General features: G+C 42.8%; 1 protein-coding gene across 4 annotated transcripts in view; it reads left to right on the forward strand.

Moving 5' to 3' along the window:
• LIMCH1 (LIM and calponin homology domains 1) overlaps positions 1–15,637 on the forward strand; it is a 358,780-nt gene that overhangs the window by 191,870 nt on the left and 151,273 nt on the right. The window lies entirely within an intron of this gene.

Here is a 15,637-nt window from a genome sequence, read left to right on the forward strand (position 1 = left end):
AACCCTATTATAAGTTTTGGCTGTCTTGAGCAGAAAAACAACCCAATGAACCAGCAATGTTCAGTGCGTTTTGTCCTTTCTGCTTGGTACACAGATTACAGATGAGTAAGCAAATGCAGCCTGTATGAAAAGCCCTTTGTCCCTGGCTGCAGATCCGTCATGCAGATGTGTAAGCCAGGAATTTGTTGTTTGGAAGAAATGGCGATAACATTTTCAACTAATGTGTCCTCCTTGCGCTGCGTAATGAGATTGCATAGTAAGACCACACCCAACCCCTTCATTTATTGAAAAGCTGAGATGTATTGTATTTTTTATTTTAATGCTGTAAATCTGTTAATACAGATTTTTCTGGACCCCCCTATTGAGAAGATTTATACTGTGCAACACTTGGAGCCTGATGTTATAAAGAGATTCATTCACTTAAGATACACTGTCAGGTACCAGAGTATTCAACACATACATTTTCTCCTATTTTATTAAGGTTGTATTCCCACTTGAGCTGAGAATGGACATTTTTTGTCAGTTCTCCGCTCATCGCTAAACTGACAGTGAATGGCTCCTATTTTATAAAGATGAGCCGTTCACACTTCTCACACTTGTCTCTCTGCAACGGATCTGTACAGCAAAGGAGCTGAACCTCTGTGCAGTCCGCAATAATCCAGCCGGATGCGCTCCCTATATAGCCTATGTTAGTAACACATCTGCCTCGGGCTCCAGCCAGACCACAGTGTACCATCAGAGCAGACGCTACACAGTCCGCACCCACTGGCTACACGTGATGGGGCCCAAGTGGAAACAGAGTCTGACTGTGTGACGTGAAAATGAGCAAAGTGCCAAATACTCTTGCTTCCTATCTAGAGGATCAGAGAAAGTGTTTCACATGTTAAGTCATTGTCGCCACTGTAATTGGGTTATTTATTGTGGCTTTAAAGTGAACCCATCTTTTGTACAGCACATCTGAATACATACATTGCTTTTATTCTAAGATGTACTAATATTGATTTTCTAAGGATTAGCATTTTACATTAGCAAAGACAAATTTGTAAAACTGTCTACCGATGCCGAAGTTGAGGATCATTTCCTTTCTAAGAATGGTGTCTTACGCCACGTGCAAACTTCTCATACAGGAGTGAATAGGCATGAACAGTTTGCCCAAAAAATAAAAGTGAAAGGTTTAGCAAGGGGGTTGGAGCAGATAGTTGGAGCGGTGGTGATGTGATCACCGCTACTAAAATCACAGTAACGGTATTATGTTTTTCTTTAGCATGTTACACAATGATTGCCAGGGTACTGAGAAAGGGAGGAGTTAGCTCTGTTGGGGAATGGTTTCTAAAACTGGGTCCATATTTTAGAATGGGGTCATTCAATAGGTGCCTGTTTTTTTGGGGGGGAAAGTCCATCCTAAATTTCTTTTGACCCTTTGAAAGTTTAGAAACCTTTGTAACTTCTTTATTGTAGCCAATAGTCCTGCAGTGTCAGTGACTGCTGGCAAAGGGTCAAAAATGAGAAAAGACCCAGAAGTTGAACAATCATAACAAAGAATTGGACCCAGCACTGTCTTCCAAGAGTCTTTTAATAGTGGCTTTATTCCATGGCAAAGCTTTTGGATGGGGTTTTTAGGCCTATGATGATTTGGTTGCCATCATATCTCAGGGACGCTTAAATGTACCTGAAGGTGATTGGCAAGTTGGACATTGTTGATAATACTGATATTCTGATGACGATACCTCTATACCTTGATCCCACCCGGTACTGGTGTGGAGGCGACTAACATCAGCACAAGTCTGCAAGTAATGTTCAGAGGAGCAGAGGAAGTTCTTGGTGGGTCTACTGCAGTTCATATTGAGGCGAAACTACTTTCTTTTCAAAAACCGCTACAATCTATGAACAATGCTGTGGGACGGCTATGCTGTCAAACGTTGTTCCATCCTATGCTAATCTTTATATGGGTCTCTACGAGGAACCATTTTTTTTTTTTACACCAATCAGTTGTTTCTCCTCCACTCGAAAGGCTGATGGAGATCTATTGATATATGTTTGGTGTGAGCGGGGCCAAGTTCGGTCCATATCTAAGCCTCATGGTAGCTGTCCTTTTAATTTTCTGTCCTTTTTTATTAAGATCACAAGTCTGTCTTTTATCTTGACACGGTTTAAAATCTGGCCAACGTCTGTCTACTGATCTGTTTAAAAAGGTAACTGGGGAGTTTTCACCCTTCCCACATACTGAGAAGCATTCTGAAAAATCTATTTAGTAGTGTGCATAGAATTGTTGGTCATCCAGAACAAAGCACTGTGCGTATGAAGGAAATGGGACAGAAGTTCTGGGTTATCCCTTGAGAGTGTGTTCCCTTTGGAGGTAATGTGGAGCCCCCCCCCCCTTGGGGGGGTCACGGTGTGTCCTTTTTAGTCTATTTCCCAGTGGTCGCCCAGAGATAAGAAGAGTGGGAGCATCAGATTGGGTGAGCGAGGAGGTGGGACATAGCATGGCGCTGCTGTGCCTTACTATCGAAAATTGGCTCATGTTTGAAGTGAGAGACAGTCTCCCATCAGCCGTATGGCACTTCCAGGTTTGGTGGCTATTTGAAGATTGGTTGGCATTTGAGCGGCACGGCTGCTTCGGATTTGGTTCTTTGTGGAATCAGCAACTTCCCCATCAGGTACACTACGGAAAGGTGTGATTTATACTCCTGATACTGGCGTTATGCACTCATTGGTCAGGCAGCGGACCTCAGGTCTTGTGTGATTGGTTTCTTCTCAAGGAGCTTCGATATATAAAGTTGGTTCAAAGACGGAGGGACAAACGCTATATAGTACGTTATCTGGTGGTTGCTGCCTATCCTTTTGTACCAGGAATTGAATGGAAATCGCCCAATGGGTCCCGTGCATGCAGGGAAAGAACAAGGCCTCCCAGTGCCCAATATGGATGCTTAGGTGCTGCCATCCCATTAAATCTTGAATGCTTGCTCAGGACTTGGGACCTCCTCTCCCTGTCCATCTCTTGAGGCTAATATTGAGAAAAGCTTCCCAGTGTTTCCTCCTAACCACTTTTCAAATCGGACCCTTCAGGGCTGGTTCATACTTACAATTGCAAAACTCAGTTTCCTTGTGATTACAATTTTATGGCAATAGTGCCTGATTTAGCTTGGGAACTCCAAAAAAAATGCTTCATGCAGCGCATTTGCGATTTTTTACAAATGGCAAAGCTGCAATGATAATGGTTACTTAGGTAACATTGCCACAGTGCTTTGCTGATCTCCGGTGATCAGCAAACTGCTGAAAACCCCTGAAAAAGCATCCCAGTGTGATCTAGCCCTTAGGTTGATTGAAAGAGGTGCTGCCTATTCAATCCCTCCCTTGGTTATCACCCATGCACAGAGTTAAATATTCAGACTCTCACCACCTCTTTTGACTTCACCATTTGTATTCAAAGTTTGGGAAGGGCTGGACCAGTGCATATGCCACCTTACAGCTCCAGCTGCTTGTTGTGATGAATATAGTGACAACAGGGGATGAAAGCATGGTTGGACTGTGGAGGGCAGTGCATGTCTCTGCTGTGCAGTTGTTGCCAGCTACGGCTGCACTGATGCAAATGTGCCCCAGTCACTGCTGCAACCAAAGCTGGTGCCTCTCTTGCCTCTGCCTCTACCTGGCCTTGTATTAATGTTACAGTTGACAGTAAGAGGATTTCCCTTCTCCTGGAAGTGGAAATGAGGACAATTCTCCCTAGTAGGGATATTCAAGAATAAACAACTGATGATCCCTTGCCATAATAAAAAACTTGCCTGAAGTTCAGAGGTGGCGTTTTATGGAGATTTACGGAAAACTATTACATTGAAATAGCAAGCCTCGATTACTATGGTGCAGGGCTTTCACCATCCTATACAGAATGACTGTGGGGCTGACAATGAGCACACCAGCATTGCAAATCACCTGACCAAATCCTGCTCCAGACAGACTTCTGGTTTACCCGGGTGGAACTGATGTTAATATGTTTTTCTCTGTAACTCCTTAAAACTCTCTCAATTCAGGTTTTTGAGATCCACAGCCAGCTGGCAGACGCACAAAGAAACTTGTAAACATTTTAGTTATTAGCATAAATGCGGATTCCTTTAATTGCATTTTAAGTCTTGTTTTTATCTATCTGTCAAATTAAGCCAAATTAGCTTTCATTTCAAGCCAATAAACTGTAATAACTAGCCAAAACTGGTAATCGCATTATTAGATGTGTTTTCTGGGAACCAGAATGTTAACTTAGTTTGTTGAGCTTACATTTTTAGTGTGTATGGATTCTGGGCAGAGAGGAAAATATTGTTTATCTGACTTTGAAAGCAGTAGGGGTAGGGACAGCTATGCAATCCCAGGAAAAAGAATCACATGTATAAGTAGATAAATACTTGTTCTACTTACATAACATTTGTATTGTTCTGTCCACATTTTGATTTTAGTGAAATTTGTATAGTAAAGAGAAAACAAATTCAGGCATTTTCCATCTTCCTTTGACTGAAGCCAATCCTAATGTAATTTCCTCCCTTACACTTTCGTTCTCCTAGAAACTGCTATGTCATATCTAGCTTGCTTTGTAAGCACATGTGACACAGCATAGAACGTATTTCAGCAGCTTCTGCAGAGGGGTCTCATGTCACACTGAACTGCCCTCAGCCAATCAGTGAAGAGCAGGAATGTGGGAGAGGAGACCACAAGCTTTCCTTTTGTTGCCAATGTACCAAATAGAGCCAGGCTGACTGAGATAAGATTTATTACAGCAGAAACATTTATGATTAGATTGGAAATCTTGCAATGCAGGGTTAGGTTGTAGACTGCATACTAAACACAGAGCAGTGGGTAAATGGAATTTGGAATGTTCTGTCTGACAACCCACTTTAAATAACAGGGGCTTGATTCACAAAGCGGTGCTAACTGTTGGCACGCCTGTGAAAACCCCCTTAGGACGTCTAAACGAGTTTTTCGCGTGCAAAACTTTATGCGCGTAAAACTTTACGCGCACTGCACCGAGCGCACGGCGCTCCGTGCGAAGTGCCCATTAAAGCCTATGGGACTTTGCGCGTGCAAAACTTTGCTATCTGATTGAGAAAACCGGTGCTAACCTACTTAGCACCCTGGTTAGCGCGTCTAAAGACTTTAGACGTGCTAAGTAGGTTAGCACCGCATAATGAATCAAGCCCCAGAGCTGTAGTAGTAACTATGGTTTAAAGTTGTATTTTTTTTTTTCTTTTAAGGGCAGTTGCACACATGTGCGATAGGTGAGCAACATAGAGTCCTACCGCAGCCCATCGCACCGCACCATTACTATCATTTTACTCTCTGTGGTAGCCTGTGCTTACAGGGAACGGTTTCCCTGCCCCTGCTCAGTGATGTACTTACTGCAGGACAGAAGTACATGGGTCCTATCAAATAGCAACATTTGAGGCCCCTTTCACACATGCGCATTGCGGTACTCAGCCACGCCCCTCCCAGGCTGCAGCCCGTCGCAGTAGCCATTAGTCACTGGCCACAGTACATGCAGTGTGACGCAATGCGATTGAAGTGGTCCAGCCGATTAAAGAAAGCTGCAGCATGCTAACGAGTGGTAACGAGCAGTGCTTTACTCTATGGGAGTCAGTTGCACTACAAACAATCCTTTATAGCTCCTCATGTGCAGATCGGGGGATCTGCACATGCAGATCTGTAAAGATATTCCCTCAATGTTAATTTTATTTATTATTGCACAAGGCATAATCAATTTTTGATTTGAGCCCCAAAGTGACCTAAGCAAGGTCTGCGATTTCTGACTTGAAGCTCATAGAATCAGAATATTTTATTTTGCCAAGCATGGGTCGTGCCCGGAATTGGTCTTGGCATATACAGGGTTAAGTGTAACAATACACAAAAATACAACAAATCCAACAAATACCATTTACCAGAAAAGAGTTACACACAGAGTTAACCACAGATTATACAAAGTACATAGTGCAACAAATTCTATCATGGACAGGCTATTACAGGCAGGAAAAACCAGCGTGTAGGAGAATGATCAACGGATGGGAATAGAGTGCATTAAGTACAGTGAGTTGACCGAGGGAATAGTGCATAAAGTACAGTGAGTTGACGGAGGGAAAGAAGCTGTTTCGGTGCCTTGAGGTCCTGGTGGCGATAGACCGAAATCTCCTGCCCAAAGGGAGCCCACTGAATAAACGGTAGCCTAGATGTGAGGGATCATTGGTGATCCTCAAAGTCCTGGAGCGCAGTTCGGAGTTGTAGAGGCGGTCCAGATGTGGGAGTGGTTTACCAATGATTCTCTCCGGTGATCTTATGACCCTCTGTAGTTTGTGTCTGTCGCTGGCAGAGGAACCGGCATATGAAACCAGGATGGAGGTGCAGAGGACACATTTGATTGTGGCGGAGTATAAACTCGTCAGGAGTTTCTGGGACATACTGAAACCTCTTCATTTGGCGGAGGAAGAATAGCCTCTGTTGGGCTTTACTCTGGGTGGAAGTAGTGTTTGTTCTCCAAGGTCATTGGAGATGGTAGTGTCCAGGAGCCGCGCACAGGGGACTCTTTCAACCTCTGTGTCGTCTAAGCAGATTGAAGTTGGGGGGGCATGCTTCCTAAAGTCAATGACCACCTCAACAGTTTTTGCAGTGTTGAGGACCAGGCCATTCTCCCTGCACCAGTGACAGATCCTTTCCACCTGGTAACTGTACTCTCTCTCATCATTTTTGGTGATGAGACCCACAATGGTGGTGTCGTCAGCAAATTTGATCACCTTGACAGAGCTTTCCGTGGATCTGCAGTTGTTTGTGTATAGGTAGAATAGGAACTGCGACAGTACACATCCTTGCGGGGCCCCTGTGTTGGTGGTCTTTGGTTGTGAGAGTATAGTTCCTAGTTTCTCGACCTGGGATCTGTTGGTGAGGAAGTCTGTGATCCACTTGTATAGGGTAGGGTGGACCTTGAGCACGGCAAGGTTCTCCTGAAGTATTTGGGGGCTGATGGTGTTGAACGCCGAGCTGAAGTCTATAGTAGGAGGATCCTGACGTATGAGCCCGGCCTGACTCAACCAGAGTGTGATTCCATCATTTCATCTCTCCCCCAGACTTGCAGGAGAGCAACCCTCATTCTCCATCACTGCAGGGCCCATTGCATTGCATTTTTCAGGTAGTTTGAGGGACCCTTTTCTTCCACTCTTTATGATCACAGTTGTGTCTAATCACGGAATGATGCTGCAAATTTTCTTAAGCCTGCCAACCAGCAGTTAAGCTTTAATTGTAAGACTAGTTCTTATACTTTTTCCATATTTCTCTGAATTTCTGTAATAATGTTTATACATCTTGTTGCAAGCGACTTAGAACTGACATCTTCTGGGAATATCTTAATCCTGGCACTGTGCGCACAAACTCTAACATTACCATATATAGCTGCTCTTACACCTTGAGGACATTGCAAACATCTGGATTATGTGCATGTTGGTGGGTCAGTAATCTACATAACACATCAATACAGGATCCTTGAATCCCTGTAACACTATTTAGACAGCTTGATGGGTCCTTCCGACCCATAACACCCGTGCTGTTGTCACAAGTCTCCATGGCTTTGTTTAGTTGATCCTCATATAGACAAGAATGTTAAAGATGGGGAGATGGCGTTTGGAATGCCATTTTTCTAAACAATAAGGAATGCAAGCATATTTTCCCCTTCCAAAGGCTTAATGGGTGTCCTTCAGGCCAAAGCAAAATGGAAAAAAAAAAGGTAAAACAATGGGGAAGTACGCCTTGAATGGATGAGTTATGTCAGGACAGAATTCTGTGCTTTCAGCTGCTTAGAGTATAGAAATAGAATGTATGCAGGTGGAACGCACAGTTCTGCTTCTCTGCACATTTTCAGCCTTTTTTTTTTCTTAAGTGATTTATTTTTATGTAATGAAACATAATGAGTTTGTATATTTTCATTTTTATTGCAGCTTTTAGTACTCTACAGACTATGCACTGGATTTTTTACTGATGTGCAGGTGCAGTAGTGGACACAGGCTATGGACAGGGTATGACCACAGGCTACTTATTGCTGCTCTGTCCCCAAATGACTGTCTGTGTCTATAAAGAACACCGCAGATCCCCAAAGTATAATACATCCACAAGTTATTTTTCAATCACCACACTTCGTCTCTCTTCACCATTTGCTGTTTGATTCCTTTAAACTATGCCCTTGTTGGAATTTTCAAAGTCTTTGGCAAGATTTGCTGGCACATTGCTAGAAACAGAATTCCAGTGAAAGTCCACCCCCCCCCCCCCCCTAAAAGGGCCTAGCATCATGTAAATAAATTTAGCCTCTAGAGCACACATTAAGGTGTTAATTCTTGTACACCCGCTAGATAGGACTTGGCTGACGTCTCTTAAAGTGGACCTGAACTCAGAACTCTCTAACTGCTTTAAAAGATTAGCTGCAGCATAATAACCTTTAAAGAAAAACATTTCTTTGTTACAGCTTATACAAATCCTGCTTTCATGGAAGCAGACATAGGGTTAACAGTCTGTGTTTCCAAATTAGCTGCTCTGTGGAGGCAGCCAGCTGACCCAGCTGAGAGGTCAAATTACAAATTGAATAACAGGGCTTTGGAGTCGGAGTTGAGGAGTTGGAACAGTTTTTGGGTACCTGGAGTCTGTCGGTGGTTTCATAAACTGGGGAGTCGGAGTTGAAGTCGATGATTTTTGTACCCACTCCATAGCTATGGAGTCAGAGTTGAGGAGTCTGAATCAGAGCAATTTTGGGTACCTGGAGTCGGAGTTGGAGTCTGAGTCGGTGATTTCATAAACTGAGGAGTCGAAGTCTGATGATTTAAGTATAGGTAACAGGCTGGAAACTAGTAACACTTGATGTAATCCTTGTGGCATTCCCTGTGCAGGATGTTTTCTACTTATGACAGAACAGAAGTTTGGGTGGGGAGGCTAGCACTGAACAGACATGCTTTATATCCTCTGTATCTCTGCGGTAAGCACAGCATCCATCTCCCCTGGAGCTGCAGGTCTACAGATATGGGCGCTTGGATGGAAGAAAATATGTAAACAAATAGACACAAGTGAAATAGATACGTTTAATCTTGTCATAAATATGTGGTGGGTGCTGAAATACAGATTTTTTTTTTCTTCTGTTGTATGAGGCATATGTTTAATCCTGCCTGCCTTACTTTTTTGTTGGAAAAAAACCCCACATATTTTGGCAAACTAAAAAAGATATTTAAATTTAGAGTTTTTAAATAAATGTTGTACTAGGATTGCGGACAAAATATTGTACAGAGTACAGAAGAAGAAAATGCCTGATTGAAATATTTTCAATAACTTCCCGTGGTATCACTGGCAATAGGAAGGGAGTGAAGCTCTCCAGACAGTATATTGGTTATAACTTGTCACCTATTACTGAAAGGACCTAATTTACGAAGGTTCTTTAGGGCTGTGGATTATTAAGATTAATAAAATCCCAGAAATGGTCTTTGAGATTGAAGGATTATTACATCCCTCATAACCTAACCTCCCCCCATCTCCCTCGAACTGATCTCTGAGGGAACTTCATGTCAGGATAGCATCACTTTGGCCTCCCCCATTGCCAAGCCCTTTTCCGTGCCATTTGCTTTGTCGGAACCCCCCCCCCCCCCACCCCATTATATTGGACGGATATCTTTGAAGGGAGGGTGTGAGTAACGAAAGTGCCACACCCACTTTTAGCCATGACTGCAGACCGCTATGCTGCTGTGATGAGACAGCGGCCCACCTCAAGGCGGTAAGGGGCACCATGCCAGAAGCTCATCACCTTAGGGTTAGGGAGGACAACAAAGAAGAGAAAGTGTAGTACCGGTGCATGTGTTACCATCTGGACTTCTAAAAATAATATTGCTGTGTTCCTTGTGTTATGCTGACTGTCTGACTAGAATACTTTCTGAATCACTCCCCTAGAGTAAGATGGGGTTTGATAAACCGTATTATGTTCCATTGCTTTATAGGATTTTTTTTTTTTTGTTTGTGTTGACAAAACCCAAACCTGTGACATAAATATCCTACTGTAAATTGGTCATCTGCTTGGTAAAGTTACTTGTGTTAATTGGCTGCTTTCTGTTCTTCACCTCTAGGCTTGTTACATAAACCTTTAAGCTGCTTAGTCTGTTAAGAAAATAATGGAGAAAATGCATTGTTTCCTTTGCATGATCCACACTCAGATGTTCAGCTTATAATAATCTAGAATGGTGGTTATTGCAGTTTTAGCGCTCAGAATAGAGCCAAATATAAACCTTTGATTGTCAGTCAAAGTTAGGAACTGCTAGGCACAGTGGCGTAGTGGATAGCACTCTGGCCTTGCAGTGCTACATTCCTGGTTAAAATCCCACATCATGGCACTATCTGCAGAATTTGAGTCCTCCCTGTGTTTGTGTGGGTTTCCTCTGGGCACTCCAGTTTCCTCACACATCCCCAAAACACACAAATAAGTTTATTGGCTTCCCCCTAAAATTGCCCGTAGAGTACGATGGACACAACTATGGTAGGGATTTTGAGCTCCTTAGAGGGACAGTTAGACCTGACTATGTACTCTGTAAAGCGCTGCGGAAGATGTTGGCTCTATATACAGTAAATACTAAATAATATTAGTCAAAAGGAAAAATGTATTCTACGTGTGTGGTAGATTGGACATGATTTTTCACAGTCAATCAGAAAAAAATGATTTTGAAATTCTTGAATTGTGTGGTGTGTGGCCACCTTTATCAGGAAATTAGCATTTTTTTTTCAGGTCTATTTAATAGAATTAATCGTGTATAAAATTTCAAATTGATTACGTTGTATAAAAATGGTCAGCTACCAGTGATTCTCAACATTTTATTGGTGTGTACCCCTTTTAAAACCCTGTACTCACCAAGTTCCTACTAGCATAGTAAACCTCATCACAAGTACCCCTTGACAAATATATATTTAATCATAGTAGATAATTGGTTCTAAACAATTTCCAAGCATTTTAATTAGCTAAAATACTAATTTAGTGTTTTAAATAAGATTTATCATTTTCTAAAACTCTAAATTTGGTATTCTTGGTTGAGTTATATCAAGCCCGAGTACCCCCTGGAACCATCAGAAGTACCCCCTGTGGCACACGTACCACATGTTGAGAACCTAGGAGCTAGTCCACACTGATCTCGGCCAATACTGGGAGGATCAGAACAGATGCCAGTCACTTAGTGTGAGCAGATGTGAAAAATAAGCAGCAGTTGTTTTTGGTCTGTGCAGTTATAAACTTGTTGCAGGGAGAATACATACCTGGGCTGACTGCACTGAAAACTAGTGCAGCACAGAGTACAGATTCCAGACTAGAAAAGTAATGCAACTTGGGCTTACAGTCAGTTTTGGAAAATAATCGTTGCTATGATGCTCTATTTTGAAAGCATACACACATTTATTTGTAATAAAAGCTTATTGTTTAGCACTAGTGTTGAGCTTAAAGGGGACATCTTCTTTCTCAAAATAACAATGCCTGTTGCCCAAATTCTGTGCTAATGCTTTGCTTCTAATACTGGCCCAGAAAGAGCATACATATCACATGCTTTGACTCTAGTCTGCATGCTTGTTGCAGGTGTGTGACTCAAACAATTAAACTCAAAAACTCAGTATGATAGCCAGGCAACTGGCATTGTTTATAAGTGAATGAAGATGGCAGTGTCCATATTCCTCTCAATTAAGTTTTCCTTTAGGCTACTTCCACACAGGGACGTTACAGGCGCACGTTAGTGCAGCCTGTAACGCTCCCCCAACGCACAGCAATGTAACACAAGTGGGCTGTTCACACTGCCCACGTTGCGTTACATGTAACGCTGCATGCTGTAGTGAAAGTGCAGCATGCTGTGCGTTCTAGCGGCTTTAGCTGCGTTAGACTGTTTGCACATGCTCAGTGGGGGGCGGAGAGGAGGCGGGGAGATGCCGCTACAGTAGCCGCGCACATGACTACTTAATATGCACTGCACTGGCGGCCGCTGATTGGCCGGCAGGACCACGTGATGCGGAGTGTCTCGCTCCGCATCACGTGGTCCCGCTGGCCAATCAGCGCCACCCTGGGAGACCTTATGCGGATAGAGCCGCCTAACGCGGCTCACTCTAACGTCCTCTCCCGCACCACCATGCGTTGCGTTAGGGGCACGTTATGCGACCATAACGTCCCCTAAAACGCAACGTCTTGGTGTGTAAGTAGCCTAAGGCAAGGTTCACAGTGTCAGTTACTCTTTTTAGCAGTCAATTTATTTAGATGCTTTAAAGTGCTCTAGACCAATTTATTTAAACACATTTATTTTATTTCTTATTTGTTAAATTTGCATGTTACGAATTGTTGCTCCTGTAACCTGTATTTATGGCCACTTGTCACTAGGGGAGAGACAATAACAGAGGACTTCAGTTTCTGTATTTTCTGCTAGCAGAGAGACATCAAAGCATTTCAAGAATTTACAGCACAATAAGTTCTGCCGACTGACGTCAAAAGCAGTGCATTTATTTCAAATGAGATGACTATTGAAGCTGCTAATTGGTTAATACAAAGCCTTCATGCAGCGACTTATATTAACACGATCAGTTACAATTCAGTACTGTGAACAGGCCCATAGAATTGTATAGGTAGCGTGTTGACCTGCAGAAATATTCTGCAACACAACTGAGCACTGTGAACTGCCCTTAATGTCTGACTTTCCATAAATATTTCCACTGATTGAAACTGAAAGAATCAGACCAAATCGACTAACTGGCAGCTGGCTAAACAACCAGAACATCCAGACACTACTAGGCTAGATTGGCTCAGTCAAGTCTGTAGAAGTTTGCACTGAAATTTTGGAATGTATCTGTTCCTGGAACCTTCTACAAAAGAGAAGCAGAGTGTACTCCCAATTTCTTCAATTCCTTGTGTCTAATCATATTGGAAGACTGAAAACCATTATTGATATTGTCTGTATTTGGATTGCTCCATCTGCTTGTTACAAGTGGGAAATCTTAACTACACATACAATCTTAAAGTGAACCTCCGGACTAAAAATCTACTCAGCAGCACTGAAAAGGCTTGGTGTTTCTTTAACAGTTTCACAGCATCAGAACTTTGTTTTTCTTACCAAAGCATCATTTTAGCTGCATTTTTTAGCAAAGCTCCACCCATCAAAGAAAAAAAAAGCCCGGGCTTTTTTCCCCTGATGCTGTGCAGAGCATGATGGGATTTCCTATGTTGTGAATCACGTTGCCTAGCAACTGGGAGAGGTGCTCAGGACACAGGACAGTTGGAACTGTGTCTCATGCCCCCTGTCACCTCCTTTCAACCAAAAACATGGCTGCCATCATGAAATCAAACATTTGCCTGTTCTTTTAAAACAGGGTGAATAAGAGATTATGTTACCTATCCATTTTAATTAACATAACTAATGTAACTTAATGACAGTATGTTTGTTTAGGCTGGAGTTCCTCTTTAACTGTAAATATATGATGGTTAGCATTTAATTTACTATACAAAAATGCTAGTGAACAAGTGAACAGCTCCAAAAGTTGGCTGCTGACCCTCATTTTTAAGGGCAATTTATAGTGACTTTTCTAAATTTCTTACTTATTTAATCGATAGGTAATAGAGCTTCAGAAACCAAATCTCGGCTGTAGTCAAATCTTCCTACTTTCATCTGAAGAACATTGCAAAAATTAAACATCTCATTCCCCTAGAGCAGTGATGGCTAACCTTGGCACTCCAGCTGTGACAAAACTACAAATCCCATCATGCCTCTGCCTCCCCGAGTTATGCTTAAAGAGAACCTGTACTGAGTAAAATTATTTAAAATAAACACATGAGGTAACTTCAATTGAACATTACATAGTTATTTTGCCATCATTTCCTCTCAGAAGCTCACCATTTCCTTCTGACAATGATCCCTTCCAGTTCTGACAACATTTTGTCAGAACTGAAATATATCAGTTGCTGTCAGTTACAGCTGAGGAGAGCTGATATGTCCATGTTTCCCTATGGCTCAAGTGGGCGATGTTACAGTTTAACAGTGTGCTGACCAGGAAGCTGTTATGGGGTAACGGCCATTTTCAAAATGGAGGACAGAGAATTCCCTTGATCACAGTGGACAAACAGGACGCAGGAGAGGAGAAGGAGATTGAGGAGTACACTACATGGGAGGTACGTATGACCTGTGTATGTTGATTTTCACTTTTAATTTTCAGTTCAGGTTTTCTTTAAAGCTGTCAGAATATTGCAATGCCTCATGGGACTTGTAGTTCCACCACAGGTGGAGTGCCGAGGTTAGCCATCTCTGCCCTAGAGGATCTCCAAACCCTAGCTCACGCCTTCATCACATCACAGCTGGACTACTGCAATGCCCTCTATGCAGGCCTCCTAAAGAAGGACCTGCTCCGCCTGCAATTAGTATAGAATGGTGCTGCCAATTGCTAACAAACCAGCCTAGCCACTGTCACATTGCACCGATTCTTTGCTCACTACACTGGCCACCTGTAAGATGGAGAATACTCTTCAAGATTGGACTGTTGACATTCAAATCCCTGCACAATTTGGGCCCTGGATACATGAAGGACTCGCTGAAGCTGCACCACACCTCTCACAACCTCAGATCAGCAGGATCCATAAACCTGGCCACTCCCAGAGTGCACCTAAAGGCTAGATTCACAGTGGGACGTTGCGTTTTGATGCCACGTTAAAGTCGCACCGCAAGCTTACAACGCAGCGCGACCAAAAAGTGGCAACGCAGCGTTACCGTCGCATACAGCAGATACAGTAAAAAATACAGGCAATGAAAAGTATGCTTCCAAGTCATTACTGAGCATGTGCAAACAGTCCAACGCAGCTAATAACGTGTATAACGCACTGCATGCAGTACTTTTACTTAACGTGCAGCGTTAGACACCAACGCAACGTGTGCACTGTGAACAGGGCATTGATTTTTCATTGCAGTAGTTATTCTGCGTTAAATGCTGTTTTAACGCGCGACTTTAACGTCCCACTGTGAACTTAGCCGAAAACTTTTGGAGACAGAGCTTTCTGTCATGCTGTGCCTACCCTTTGGAACTCCCTACCACACCCAGTAAACACAGCCCCTTCCTTGGAGCTATTCAAATCCAGGCTATAAAGCCACCTGTTTAGCCTGGCATTTCCGAAACTTATAGAGTTCTTCCTCTGTGTACCTCAATTTACCAATCAACCAATTAATGGTCTGAGCCATGCTTATGCGCTTTGAGTCTTACGGGAGAAAAGCGCTTTACAAATGTTGGTTGTTGTTGGTATTTATAATACTAAAACTGATTTTTTTTTTTTTAACTTGCCTTAATCCAACTTTGAGGGCTTATTCACCGTGGGACGTTGCGTTGTAATGCAACGTTAAAGTCACAATGCAGCATTACAACGCAATGTAAAAAAAAAAGTGGTAATGCACATTAATGCTGCGCTACCGTCGCAGCATACATACGTAAAGCATACAGGCAATGAAAAGTATGCTTTGCTGTACCTGGTAACCTCTGCATTTACAGGTAACACACTGCAGCAGTACATTACCGTAACGCTACACAGTACAATGGGACGCTAACGTCGCACTGTGAACGTCCCATAGGCTTATCATTGCAGTGCGGTAAGCTGCGT

Source organism: Hyperolius riggenbachi, chromosome 1, assembly GCF_040937935.1.
Source record: "Hyperolius riggenbachi isolate aHypRig1 chromosome 1, aHypRig1.pri, whole genome shotgun sequence".
Taxonomy (NCBI): Eukaryota; Metazoa; Chordata; class Amphibia; order Anura; family Hyperoliidae; genus Hyperolius; species Hyperolius riggenbachi.